Consider the following 15494-nt stretch of genomic DNA (forward strand, 5'->3'; position numbering starts at 1 on the left):
TTAAGTAGTTCTAAGTTCTAGGGGCCAGATGACCTCAGATGTTAAGTCTCATAGTGCTCAGAGCCATTTTTTTTGTAAGCTCTACAGGTAAAGGGTAATTGATTTTGGAAGACCACAGTGCTAAAACTATAAGCAAAGTTAGACCATCGTCGTTTTATCATCAGATTTCACTCCACTCTACACAGTCAACTTTCAGTAGCGAGGCACAAGCCTATGTTGCAATAAGCTTGGCAAAAGGTCGGTTGTGACACTGATATACCAATATCATCGTTTGAAAATGTAATTAGCGTGACGATTGATTTTGGACTGTTGCAGAAGTGAAGATGAATGTGAAAAAGTGGTTTGGTCAGATGTGAATATTGTTGTGTACCACTTTGCTCTGACCACTTCTCTGAAACGCTACACCTGCAAATTGAAGGGTGCGGAGCTGTGCAGAAAGAACAGGTTTGTCGTTCGAGAAGCGTAATTGTTTTAAACAGAGGGAAAATAGTGATTAGTGACGACACGGAAATAAATGTGTTTTTGGTCCTTTTATATAAAGGGTGATTCAGCTGCCACTGCCGTTGGTATTTTATGTAAGCCTCATTGTTATGCCTGATCTCCAAAACCGAGGCGTGAGATTTTCGTATTCTCTCGCTTGCTATGTGCAAACTGTTAGTCCTATAGAAAAAAGTGAACAGGACCCTTTTTTTGTAGGAAATTCAATGTAGTTAAATTTTTTACAGCTATACGGTTTCGCTAGAGAGCGTAGTTTTCGAGTTATTCAAGAAAAATTTATAAAAATGACTTTCAAATGCTCCCTCACTCCCACACTCAGTCCTCAACGCCTAGGATTTCTAGTACGCTGTTCATGTCACTTCCTTCTACCGCTGTACAAAAATTTGTGACTGCGCGAATTGTTTCCCACATTCGACCTTTCTTGGTCTTCATTATTGACTGGCCTTATTACGCAACTGGCTTAAACGAGATCTTACAAATTGTAAAATTGACATTTGTTTATTTTTTTTCTAATAGTTTTGTGAATTTTACTAGCATAAAATAAACAATTGCATCGTTGTATTCAACTGGACTTCTGACTACGAAATTACTGTATTTGTAAGGGTTACGTCCGGATTGAATTTTGAACGTAATTTGTTTCAGCGTAACATTCACAAAAGTAATTTTTCTTTCATTACCCTTACGGGCGAATTTAAATTACACTACTGGCCATTAAAATTGCTACACCACGAAAATGACGTGCTACAGACGCAGACAGGATGCTGTGATATGCAAATGATTAGCTTTTCAGAGCATTCACACAAGTTTGGCGCCGGTGGCGACACCTACTACAACGTGCTGACATGAGGAAAGTTTCCAACCGATTTCTCATACACAAACAGCAATTGACCGGTGTTGCCTGGTGAAACGTTGTTGTGATGCCTCGTGTAAGGAGGAGAAATGCGTACCATCACGTTTCCGACTTTGATAAAGGACGGATTGTAGCTATCGCGATTGCGGTTTATCGTATCGCGACATTGCTGCTCGCGTTGGTCGAGATCCAATGACTGTTAGCAGAATATGGAATAGGTGGGTTCAGGAGGGTAATACGGAACGCCTTGCTGGGTCGCAATGGCCTCGTATCACTAGCAGTCGAGATGACAGGCATATTATCCGCATGGCTGTAACGTACCGTGCAGCCACGTCTCGATCCCTGAGTTAACAGATGGGGACGTTTGCAAGACAACCATCTGCACGAACAGTTCGACGACGTTTGCAGCAGCATGGACTATCAGCTCCGGGACCATGGCTGTGGTTAACCTTGATGCTGCATCACAGACAGGAGCACCTGCGGTGATGTACTGAACGACGAACCTGGCTGCACGAATGGCGAAACGTCATTTTTTCGGATGAATCCAGGTTCTGATTACAGCATCATGATGGTCGCATCCGTGTGTGACGACATCGCGGTGAATGCACATTGGAAGCGTGTATTCGTCATCGCCATACTGTCGCATCACCCGGCGTGATGGTAAGGGGTGCCATTGGTTACGCGTCTCGGTCACCTCTTGTTCGCATTGACGGCACTTTGAACAGTGAACGTTACATTTCAGATGTGTTACGACCCGTGGCCCTACCATTCATTCGATCCTTGCGACATCCTATATTTCAGCAGGATAATGCATGACCGCATGTTGCAGGACTCGCATGGGACTTTCTAGATACGGAATATGTTGCTGGTCCTGTACGGGCCTTTCTGGATACAGAAAATGATCGACTGCTACCCTAGCGAGCACATTCTCCAGATCTCTCTCCAATTGAAAACGTCTGGTCAATGGTGACCGAGCAACTGGCTCGTCACAATACGCCAGTCACTACTCTTGATGAATCGTGGTATCGTGTTGACGCTGCATGGACAGCTGTACCTGTATATGCCACCCAAGCTCTGTTTGACTCAATGCTCAGGCGCATCAAGGCCGTTATTACGGCCAGAGGTGGTTTTTCTGGGTATTGATTTCTCAGGATCTATGCACCCAAATTGCGTACAAATGTAATCACATGTCAGTTCTAGTATAATATATTTGTCCAATCAATACCCGTTTATCATCTGCATTTCTTCTTGGTGTAGCAATTTTAATGGCCAGTCGATTCCCGGCGGGGTCAGGGATTTTTTCTGCCTCGATATGACTGGGTGTTGTTGTGTCGTCTTCATCATCATCATTCAACCCCATTACGGTCGGACGAAGGCAATGGCAAACCACCTCCACTAGGACCTTGCCCCTACGCTCTGTAAGGAAGTATGGAACTCATCATCATCATCAGGGTAATAATGTTAACGAATTAGTCGACTATGCTGATGGTGTAATATCACAACCAATTGAGGCCAAAATAAGTGGAATATTGGGTATAGGTCGAGTAGTCGGAAATGTTTGCATAGCGGTAAGAGGGAGTGTCAACAACAACATACTAGAAATCCTGGCTGGTGAGGGATGAGTGTTGGGCTGGAGGTGCATTTGTACGTTTTTCTTAAATAACATGAAAACCGTAGTCTCTAGCAAAACGTATGCCAGTACAGAATTTAACTGCATTAAACTTCCTACAAAAAAGTTCCTGTTCATTTTTTCTGTAGGACCAATAGTCTGTGCGTAAGGAACGAGAGAACATGAAAATCCTGCTCGTGGTTTTTGATGGCCATGTATAACATTGCGGGCTGCATAAAACGATAGTGGTAGGGACACCTGAATCTCCCTATAGATTATTTTGTTTCTTCGTGTTAGTTAATTTCCTTTCTTAGACTTAGAAGAGGTGATCATTCAAAAGTCTCCTGTGGTAAGACTCGCAATTTGGCATGTAAATGGCTCATGCAAACGTTTTTCGGATGATCGATTTATATTCTAAGCCCATTTTCGTGCGGTTCTGAGCGTTCTAGGTCACGAATTTTCTTTGTCAGTGAAATCAGGGAATTCACATATTTGTGTTTTTAGATGGTACAGATATACAGGGCGATTGTTATTAAGGGTTAAAAACCTCCAGAAACGACGTAGATGATGCTGAGACAAGTAATTTCATATTGGACTCATGGGGTTGCAAATGTTGGGAAACACCTGAAAATTTGATGACAAATGTTGGACATGTGACGTCATCAGATAATTTACATCGCCGCAAATGCAGCTGTTGGGCTTGCCGAACCTACTCTTACTAGTGGGAGGCAGTGCTACACATCGCTCCACTAGGCTACTCTCTTTTCATTCTTGCATTATCCGATGGGATGCGGTAGTGCTCGCGACAGTGGCAATACTAGACCAGGATGAGTCTGTTTACATTTAATGAGCTCGCAGTCATGCATCTGTGTTATGGTGCTGCTAATTGTAATGCGCTTGCAGCATGACGAATTTACACAGAACGCTTCCCATAGCGTGAGTACCTTCTCGTGTATCATTTGCTACTGTGTGTCGTCAAATGCATGAAACAGAGAACTTGGACGTAAGTAAACATTGAGGGTAAAAAATGTATTGTGGTAAGGTAAAGCGGTGGTCAGACGTACTGTGTTCTAAAATCTTGATTAATTGTCAGACAAGATATAACATATGAAACCATTTATACTTTGCTGCTATTTTCAAGCACTATCGTATCACAGCGGATAATGCAATAACTGAAACAGAGCAGCCTAGAGGAGCGAAGTATAGCCACAGTCTAACATAACAGTCGCGAACCTCTCTGCTGTAAAAGTTACCGTTTGAAAGTAGCAGCGACACTGGCGCTCCAAGCGGTGAGAAAAGAGAACTTCAGATGCGTCTTAGGCACAATGTTTGCTTTGCTTCACTTTCCTACGTGATTTACGAAATATTTGAATTATTTTTTTGCCTCTAAGTTCTGTAATATCAGAAGACGTAGATGTTTCTAAAAATGATTCTAAAACAAGCGCAAGTAGGGTTAAAAATGAAGAATCGGTGGTAAGCTACAACAGATTCGTGAAGAAACACTTTTGACGTTCGTTAGAACTGCAGCTTACCACGATGATATCAAAGAATATTAACACACAGGTCCACACGTAAGAAGCACAGACATATATCTCTACATGCAAAAGGGATCGATGACCCATTTGTCGTTCCGTATGCCTACTGTGTTTTAGTCACTGTCACCTGTTCCCCCAGGTATGACCTTTAACTTTACATTATTCTAAGTGACACAAGCAACTGCCAAATAGTGGGAGAAATATGTTGCACATGTAAACACCAAGTCCTCAAAGCCAATAACACAGCCACATGTTAAATTTGCCATTAGAGACATTTCACGCAATAAAATAATCACTAGTTTATCAGTATCGGAGAAATACTGTACCTTCTGCTTTAAAAAGTGGAATACGTTGTCACTTATTTCATATTTTATTTATATTTCTTCCACAAACTTCTATAGTCTATAACGTACGCACTGATGGAAGCATAAGACATTCTGACAAAAACCTGTATGCCTGGGTACTGTAATATATAATAAATTTTGAGCAAACAGATTATTTCACAGACCATAGGTGTCCGTAAGACCTTAGTGCATCGGGCGCACTGTATATCCAATAAAGACAATTTGCAAGAAGAGCTCACATACCTCAAGAGCATTTTTAAATCGAATGGATTTTCTCCGCAACAAATTCGTAGGGCATTCGATGCAAAACCTAAAATGCAGGTATGTGATGGGGAAGAAGAAAGTAATTCCTTCAGATCTAGTGCGTTTTTGCCCTATGTGGGTGCTATTTCTTCGAAGATAGACGTTATTCTTGAGAAACACTGCGTTAAGGTGATGTTCCGGCCGTCCCACGACGATTGCAGCTTTACTCGGCTCTGTGAAGGACGATTTACAGCTTCGTAAAGCTGGTGTGTATCAGATTCCTTGCGGAAATTGTGAGAAGTCGTACATAGGTCAAACAACACGCACCGTTCATGAGAGGTGTGTGGAGCATCGAAGATACACACGCTTATTACAGCCAGACGAGTCAGCTGTGGCCGAAGACTGGATTGATACAGGGCATTCCATGAATTACAGTGATCTGAAGATTTTAACATCCACCTCTTCTTCTTGGGAATATGTCTTCAAGGAAGCTATAGAGATTAGATTAGCTAGTAATTTAATATATAGAGATAATGGTTTTAATTTGGACAAAGCGTGGAATCCGGCTCTTGGGGTAATTAAACTGCAGAGAAGTCGTCATGGTGTCACCGCCGCCGATCATACATCGATAAGCGAATCGAATGTCTGTACGCTTTCGCCACAGGCGGCGCATGTGTAAACGTATTTCTCTGCCGCCGACCAGCATCTGTGACCCGCAAGCGCAATACCGCCGCGGTGGAGCATATAAGGCCGCGCTTGGCATCTTGTCGTCAGTCTTGTGACTCACTCTGAGGATGGCCGGACGATACGCGGCCGAAATATCAGTGGAGGAAATTTTATTTGCGCGGCTGCATGATCGAACTTTAATGGAGCTTATTTTCGTCTTTCCATCTTGCAGCGCGTTTCTCCTTCAGTGGCATGGTGATCTGGCTTAGCAACAAGTTAAGGGCATCCCTTTTTTAAGTATCGGGATCCTATAGTCTTCAAAATATGTTTGTCCTTCTCCGCTTGATCCTTCTGATACAGTTTCTGTTGCTGTCTGTACTGAAAATGATAGGAACTTTCCTTATCTCGTAATAGTTTTGCACGAAGTCTAGTAAATGTGCACCTTCTGACACTTCAAACGCTACTGCAAGACAAGAATAACTGTACTTCATCTAACCACTTCATCGTCAAACCAGATCTATGTTGACGATTCAGATGAATCTGGCACTCATATATGGAGAGTTGAACTGGCTGCTTATGTGCCACGCCATAGGACTGTCTTATAGCTTGAGACGGATTGTCGAATCTTTGTGGGAGTTTCCCCTTCATCGTCAGTTGAAGCGGCTTATTTGGGATGTCAGACAGTGTGGATACAGCATTCCACACGAGTCTGTTATTGTCTGCATTCAAAAATGATTCAAATGGCTCTGAGCACTATGGGACTTAACTTCAGAGGTCATCAGTCCCCTAGAACTTAGAACTACTTAAACCTAACTAACCTAAGGACATCACACACATCCATGCCCGAGGCAGGATTCGAACCTGCGACCGTAGCGGTCGAGCGGTTCCAGACGGTAGCGCCTAGAACCGCTCGGCCACCCCGGACGGCTATTGTCTGCATTCATGAACCGGATGGGTTTGAAGTCTAGCGAACAAAACTTAACATTATTATAAAAATAAACAGGGCTTTTTTTCATAAGATCTTTTCGTGTGATACTCTAGCCATTTTCTGCTCCTAAAACGAAACATTAATGATTAATACACGTATAGCAAATCCTGACGGTACCATTTAGTAACATGATAGTGTAGACCTCTCAGGGTCCTAACAGAAACTACAAAAAACCAATAAAACAGATGTAGTGTCTTCATCTTGCCGTGGCTATACTACCGACGCTCCTGTTTCTAAAAATAACTGTACAAACCAAAATAAACAACTACTACTCGCTTTCGCTTTCACGATCGCGCCGAACTCAACAGATTTACTTACTGGTCGCTTGGCGCGCTGCTGACGCAGTAGCCACCAAAATCGAGGTGAAGTGTCGCGATTTTTATGTTAGACTGTGGTGTAGCCCTTCCTCCTACCGGCAACTGTCAAGCCCAGCTGCTGCACGTGCGACGAGGTTTGTCATTTGGTGAAGTCACATATTCAACATATTTTGTAATTTTTCTCGACATTTGCTACCCACGTGCAAAGGCGTACACATTTCACTTTTAACCTGCCCATGCTCGCCTCTTAGCAATCTAGAGGGTTGGATCCCCTCCTTCGAAAACGTCGGATTGCAAAGCCTGGGCTACTCTCAGGGTGGAATCTCCGTCTTCGAAGTTTGTTGCTGTTGCTGTTGCTGTTAATGACTGCCTGTCTGTCTGCCTGCCTGTCCGTCCGTCCGCCTGTCCGCCTGTCCGCCGCTCGTTGCTGTAGCTATTCGTCCTTCCACCTGCCTGCCTGCCTGCCTGCCAGCTCGCCGTCAATCGTCGTCGCCGCCACCGCCGCCGCCGCCGCCGCCTGGTGTCCGTCCGTCCGTCGCCGTTCGTCCGCCATGAGCACCCCCACCTCCATTGTCATCTACACCTCCCCTCCCCCTCTTCCACAGTCACTTCCTGGAGTGCTGCCCCTGGCCTTCCTCCTTACACCTCACCTCCCATTCCCCCACTTACACATTCCCCTATCTCCTCCCCTGCTGTATACCTCCACAACCGCAACAGCTCCCACTACTACCCCCGCACTCACATACGCCTCTGTTGCCGCTTCTGCTGCCACCCCTCAGGTGGTCGGCTTCTCCTCTCTCACCCACCCCATCACTTCATCATCTGCATCCCCCTCACGCATCACGTCGCACCGAGCCACTGTCGCCGCGAATGAACTGGCTGCATATCCCGGCACTTCCACTACGCCACAGGGATCTGCCAGCCGCCACCTCCCTCTCCTCCCCATCCATCTCCCCTCCTCCTAGCCTCCAGTCTCCAAAAAACCCCAAAAGCGCGTCATTACCGACTCTGCTCCCGCCACTTCCCACAAAAAGTCAACACCACCTCCCCCTCCTCCTTTCATCTCCACAGAAACCACCCCTCCTCCAGCCACCCATACCCCGGCCTCCACCCTCCACACCTTTGTCCTGTCAACTCCCAATCCTAAGTTCCTCAATGCCTGTACCCTCACCGTGGAGATACGAAAGTATTTACCTGGTGCTACCATCTCCCAACTCATTCCTCACAGGGACTCAGTCCTTATCAAGTCCCTGTCCCCTTTCTTTCACACGGACCTCCTCTGTAAGCTCCCACGAGTTATGTTTGGCCCCGTGCATCTCTGACATCCTCCCTTTCCTCTTCCACTCCTCGTCAGCCCCAGCCTCCTCGTCGCCTCCCCCCACCTACACCACTGTGATCACCGAGCTCAGCCCAGTGATCACAGAGGATGAAGTGTTGGCGAAATTAAACTCCCACCCGGACCTGGACATCCACTCTGCCCGCCGTATCCACAATGCCTCTGGTCCTGGATCTTCTCTGAGTCTGCCCCCTCCATTGACCACCTCCTCAGCCAGGGTGCCCTGATATACCAACATCACCACCATGTTGAATCTTCCAAATCCACTCCCCAATTCTACCACTGCCATCAGTGCCTGTTGTACGATGACCACCTGACTCCCAACTGCAAACCCCCGCCCCCCCACCTGTCACCATTGCAAGGCCTTCAACTTTCTTAAGACTTGCTCCAACCTCGCTGCTCCTCCTTCCTGTAACACCTGCAATGGCCGCCATCCTACCTACTCCCACAAGTGTAAAGCCAAACCCCCTCCAGCCACCCCTGAGCTTACAGTCCCTGTTCATCCCGTTGATCTCCCTGTCCACCCCAACAGTTCCCTCTGTCCACCCCCTACGGCCGAGGACACCATCCGCTTCCTTACCGCTGTACTCCAAAACATTCACCCTTTTCAGCGCCCCCACACCTTCCAACAAATCACCCTTGCCACTCATTCCGTTTTCCACCTGAACACCTTTGCCACTTACTCCCACAACCAACCCCACTTCACCTTCACCTGCCTTGACACCCTATTTTAAGCCTCTTCCCTTCTCTCTCTTCCACCCCTCTCTTCCAGCCATGGCGCAGCACAAGTATCACTTCCTCTTCCAGAACATTCGCTCCTTCTGCTCCAACGAATACCTACTCATGCACACTCTCTCCTACCACTAGGTGGACACCTGCCCCTTGAACGAAACCTTTATCCATCCCCACCATTCTATCTGCACCTCTCTCTATATCCTCCACCGCACTGACGCTCCTGGTCCTCGTGTGCAGGGTGGAGTTGCGATTGGCCACCTAAGGCATATCTCTGTCTAGTCACAACCTCTCCTCAATGACCCCACTAAACACCTTATCCTCAGCGTCTTCTTCCCCTCCCTCACCATCACCTGTGCCACCATCTATGTCCGCTTCACTGCTCATCTTCCTTATGACTTCATCTTGCACACTGACCACACCTTCTCCACCTATGTGATTGCCACCGACCTCAACATCTATAGCCACACTCCTGCCAGTCTTTGGTGGTGGCATCAGTTCCTCTCCACGATCAAAGGTGACCTTGTTCCCCTTCCCCAGCACACTAGCCGCAATCCTGCCACCCTTCGGTGGTGGTATCAGTTCCTCTCCACGATCAAAGTTGAACTTGTTCCCCTTCCCCAGCACACCCGACCCGAAAGTGACACCACCCCAGATGTTGTCATTGTCTCCACCAACCTCCTTGGGCGTATCGCCATTGCCATCCTTGACACCACAGGTAGCGATCACCTCCCTGTCCTTGCCATAACGTCTGCTCACCGCCCCCATCCGGCTCCCCACCCTGCACCCCCTTCCAAGGTTGTCCATGACTACCACCCTGTCAACTGGGATGCTCCCGGGAATCCATCACCACCCAGGCCAAAAGCCACCCTCTTACCTATTGCCTTCCTTCAGAAGGTAATTACTGACGCCTTGGAGGCCAATGTTCCTACTAAAACCATCCACCCCCACCATCCCACTCTCCCTCCGTGGGCTGTCCTGCTCCTCCGTGAATCCCGCCGCCTCTGTCGCTCCTTCCTGTGCATTCGTGACAGGGATACACTCCAATGCCACCGGCAAGTACAGTGACACATACAGAACCTTATTACAGCAACGAAACGCCGAGACTGGCACCAGACCTGCACACAACTCAACACCACCCTCCCTATCAACTCCTCCAAGTACTGGTCCGCCTTCCATCGCCCTACTGGTTCCCTTACCACTCCCCACTACTCCCTTCTCCATAACGATCGCTCCCTACCTGGCAACCTCAGTAAGGCCTACCACTTCGCTTGCCACCTTTCCGAGGTCTTCTCCATCCCAGATGATCCCCACTTTGATTCTTTTCTCCACCGTCATGGAACGTGCCGATACCTCAGGCACTCCACTTGCTCCTAGTCTCCAGTACTTGGGGCAGTTGACCCCCTCTGACGTAAACACTCCCATCACAGCACAAGACATTAAACATACCTTGGCCTCACCTTCGACTGACACCTCACCTGGACCCCTCACCTCCAGTCCATCCAGCAGAAAGCCCATTCCTACCTCTGCCTTCTGAACTCCTGTCTGGCCAGACATGGGGATTGCATCCTTCTACCATCCTCCATACCTACAAATCCCTCATCCGTCCTATCCTCTGTTATGTCAGCATTTCCTGGATCTCCGCACCCACCCGCTTTTACAAGGCCCTCCAAATCATTGAATGCCATGCGCTCCACCTTACTTTCCGTATCTGCCTTCCCTCCCCCACACGGCTCCTGTATGAACTCATCCCCTTCCCCCACCTCCTCCTGTTCCTCCAGCATCTCCGCATCCTTTACATTGTCCACAGGCTTGATACCCCCCACCCTCTGGTTTCCTCCTTCCTCTACAACCGCCACCCATTGCCGCGACTCTATCGCTGTATCCCTTCCTCTCTCCACCTCCACACCCTCCATCTCCTTCATCAGGGTAATTTCCAGCACGTCCCCCTCCCAGATGATGATCTTCGCCATGACATCTACCCTTCCTTCCAACTATAACCTGGCCTTGTTCCCCCCCCTCCCCAGGGCCCCCTTTTTCCTCTCCCCTCCTCCCAGAGCGGATTTTCCTCCTTCCCCCCCTGAGACCCTGAATCCCATCCTTGCCTCTTTCCTTCCCACATCCCTCCCTACCTGACCCTCTTCATCACGCCCCCCGCCCATCTCCCCCCTCTCTTCCTCTCCCTCCCTCCTTCTTCCGGTCTCCCTCATCTCCTTGCGCCTGGCAGATCCTCCGTTTTGATCATCATCAGTGTGCCACGTCAGTATTGTGTTCAGTGCTGTTTCTCTTGTTCGTCAAGAGGTGTGATTTTAATTGTGTGCTGGCCTTGTACTTAGTGTCACTGTCGATGTTTGTTGTGTGCTTCACCATCCGTTGATACTTTCATGCTCTGGTCATACTGTGCTTTGTTTTCTTTTAATTGTCCCAGTGTGTGGCTTTCTCTTGTGCGTTACTTTTGTACGATTTTTATCTCCATTTTACAGTCGCCCCTTTTTTGTCTATTGCCTTCCATGATGTTCCTCCTTTTTTATATCTATGTTCACCATGTTTTCTCCTTTGTATATTTTTAAATGTTTTCTATTGTTTGTCCTATGTCTTTCGGCTGAAGAGCAGCGCATATGCTGCTGCCACAGCGCCCTGATAGGGAATTGAAATACAATAAAGGAAAAAAAGCCTCTTAGACAGGCAGGCAACCTGCCACACATTACCAATAGAATTGGGAGGTTGCTGTACTGCCGTCCGAGACTAACTAGGCCCAACCCCAGCAAACTTGTTCGTCTAATCATCTCCTCGCTGTGCTACGCTACACAGCAGTTTATTCTGTATGCTTTCACTGTAGTGCTATGAGTATGGTTGAGAAGTTGATGAAAATATCCGTGCAAGAAGACGAGACTCAAAAATTTATGTTAACTAGCTGTTGCCCGCGGCTGCGCTCGCATAACAGCAGTTCCGTGATGAGTAACAGCGATAAGCAGGCCACTAATTTATAAACGTCTGTGTGTGTAGTGGTTAAAGGCACACATGTAAAAAAAATACAGTGCCGGTATGTAGGTTCATAATGAATGTGGTTCTCCTGTTTTGGTGTATGCTTTATATTTTTTAAATATATTTAAAGAATACCTCCATTCATTACATTCGTACATAAATGTAGTTTTTGGGGGTTCTTCTGGGTTACAGTTGGATTTTATTGTGATTTTTTCACAAGAACTCTACAGCTATGCCAGATGGTGTAGCTACCCAATGTTATAAACAGCGCACACAGTAACATTGGATTAGCACTGTCACAGGATAATCTATAAACACTGAGAGTCGGCGACCATCGCGTTACTCACGTACGCCATATTTAAAAATGTTAATAACACTCAAAGGTACCAATTTGTAAAGCTAACTCCATACGAGATTTCATCCGCATCGGTTCAACGGTAGAGTAGTGAAAAGGTAACAAATACGGTTACTTTGGCATTTACAACATTAATGTTGAAGCATGGATTGGCGTGGCTTAAACACGGGATGGTTTGGGGCTGGTTTCTTATTGTTTAGTTACTTACTATCAAAATGTAAAGTCTTATAGTGCGGGTATATTAACTGCTGTGAAGACTGTATAAGCATTGTATTCTAGCTGTCATCCACAGCTGCTCTCGTGTATTAGCAAAATTAAATTAAATGTGCATGCATCTTTTATGACCCCCGTTGACACTTTCGGAAACTTGGTGCAAATCTTTTTATTGACGATGCTTCGGACGCTTGTAGGTCGATGACGATAAAGTCATGGTGTGGCGGCTCTCCCCCTCCCGTACGCCGTAGGAAGTTCGAGTTCTCCTGGGGCATGGGTGTGTGTGTTGCCTTACCGTAAGTTAGTTTAAGTTAGATTAAGTTGTGCGTAAGGCTAGGGAACAATGAAATCAGCAAGTGTGGTCCCATAGGACCTCAGCAAAAAGTTCCAAAAAAGTCGTCATGATGTGGACAGCACAGACATCCAGGCACGAGTGGAGGAAAGCTCTTGACTCGTTGGGAATCGAACGCAGAATTGAATGAACGACAGTGTATAACTCTGTAACCGCAAAGTAATTCTGGCCCGTGACGCTCACCGGGTAAAATGCGACGGGTTTGTGACTGTTATTACTATGGAATTATGGATTAAACACTTAGAAGACTGTATACCCATTGTATTCATTACGTTGAATCTTATTGTGTGGAACATAAGAATGAATAAAAGCATTTTCAAGAATATAATAAAGTTCAAAATCCAAAGAGTAAACAGTTTTTTTCACATAGTGATTATTGTTGTATATTTTGCGTCACATTCTTCAAATCAATAAATATGCTGTAATATACACTTTATAAAGTAGCCTATGTCTTCCTCGGCGTTCAAACTATCTCCATACCAAATTTCATCAATATCGGTTGAGGGATTTAGTCGTGAAAGAGTGAAAGACAGAGTTACTTCCACATTAGTAAAATTAGTACGGATTTTGGGTCACTATAGGCCAGAAAATGGTGTAATTTATTTTTCCTTTTCGGCTTACTTCGAGCTTGTTTATTTATTTTGATATGAACTGTTTTCTCTGCAACTTCACTTTATTTAGGCTAGTACTGACTACTCTTCTGTCACCAGGTCGCATCTAGTGCATGTTTTCTGTCGTAATGAGTACCATTTCTGAAGGTCGAGATCCTTTGGATCTAACAACCTGAAGATGTCTATCATACTGCAAAGCCTACTAAAGTAAGGTTTCGAGAGTCTAATTTCTGTAACCTTTATGTGTTTCTGTCAAATATGACCACATTTGTATTAATTTTGATTACGTTTTTCAGTACGTGTTTTGCAGACTCTCAATTCAATCTAAGTGGCCAAAATAGTTCATTCTAAATTCTGCAGCTACATTATACCAGACACAAAGTTAGTTTTCCATATTATGTCAGGCTAACAAGTACATGTCTGAAAGAAGAACTTTTCTTTCATACTAAACTTCCTTCGCACTACCTTGCTTACCATCAGATTGTGGTTTTTAATTACCACTGAGCCACATTTTTTTTCTATTACTGTCGATGTTCGCCCTAAATTTAGAAAGCTTATACAGGGTAGTCCATTGATAGTGACCGGGCTAAATATCTCAAGAAATAAGCATCAAACGAAAAAAACTACAAAGAACGAAACTCGTCTAGCTTGAAGGGGGAAACCAGATGGCGCTATGGTTGGTCCGCTAGATGGCGATGCCATAGGTCAAACGGATTTCAACTGCGTTTTTTTAAAATAGGAACCCCCATTTTTATTACATATACGTGTAGTACGTAAAGAAATATGAGTGTATTAGTTGAACCACATTTTGCGCTTTGTGATAGATGGCGCTGTAATAGTCACAAACGTATAAGAACGTGGTATCACGTAACATTCCACCAGTGCGGACGGTATTTGCTTCGTGATACATTACCCGTGTTAAAATGGACCGTTTACCAATTGCGGAAAAGGTCGATGTCGCGTTGATGTATGGCTATTGTGATCAAAATGCCCAACGGGCGTGTGTTGTGTATGCTGCTCGGTATCCTGGACGACATCAACCAGGTGTCCGGACCGTTCGCCGGATAGTTACGTTATTTAAGGAAACATGAAGTGTTCAGCCTCATGTGAAACGTCAACCACGATCTGCAACAAATGGTGATGCGCAAGTAGGTGTTTTAGCCGCTGTTGCGGCTAATCCGCACATCAGTAGCAGACAAATTGCCCGAGAATCGGGAATCTCAAAAACGTCGGTGTTGAGAATGCTACATCAGCATCGATTGCACCATTACCATATTTCTATGCACCAGGTATTGCATGGCGACGACTTTGAACGTCGTGTACAGTTCTGCCACTGGGCACAAAAGAAATTACAGGACGATGACAGATTTTTTGGACGCGTTCTATTTCGCGACGAAGAGTCATTCACCAACAACGGTAAAGTAAATCGGCATAATATGCACTACTGGGCAACGGAAAATCCACGACGGCTGCGGCAAGTGTAACATCAGCGACCTTGGCGGGTTAATGTATGGTGCGGCATTGTGGGAGGAAGGATAATTGGCCCACATTTTATCGATGGCAATCTAAAGGGTGCAATGTATGCTTCTTTCCTACGCAATGTTCTACCGACGTTACTACAAGATGTTTCACTGCATCACAGAATAGCGATGTACTTCCAACATGATGGCACATAGCTCTCGTGCGGTTGATGCGGTATTGAGTAGCATATTTCATGACAGGTGCATTGGTCCTCGAGGTACCATACCGTGGCCCGCACGTTCACCGGATCTGACGTCCCCGGATTTTTTCTGTGGTGGAAGTTGAAGGATATCTGCTATCGTGATCCAACGACAATGGTTCAAATGGCTCTGAGCACTA

The sequence above is a fragment of the Schistocerca serialis genome, chromosome 4 (genome assembly GCF_023864345.2).
Source record: "Schistocerca serialis cubense isolate TAMUIC-IGC-003099 chromosome 4, iqSchSeri2.2, whole genome shotgun sequence".
NCBI classification, from domain to species: domain Eukaryota; kingdom Metazoa; phylum Arthropoda; class Insecta; order Orthoptera; family Acrididae; genus Schistocerca; species Schistocerca serialis.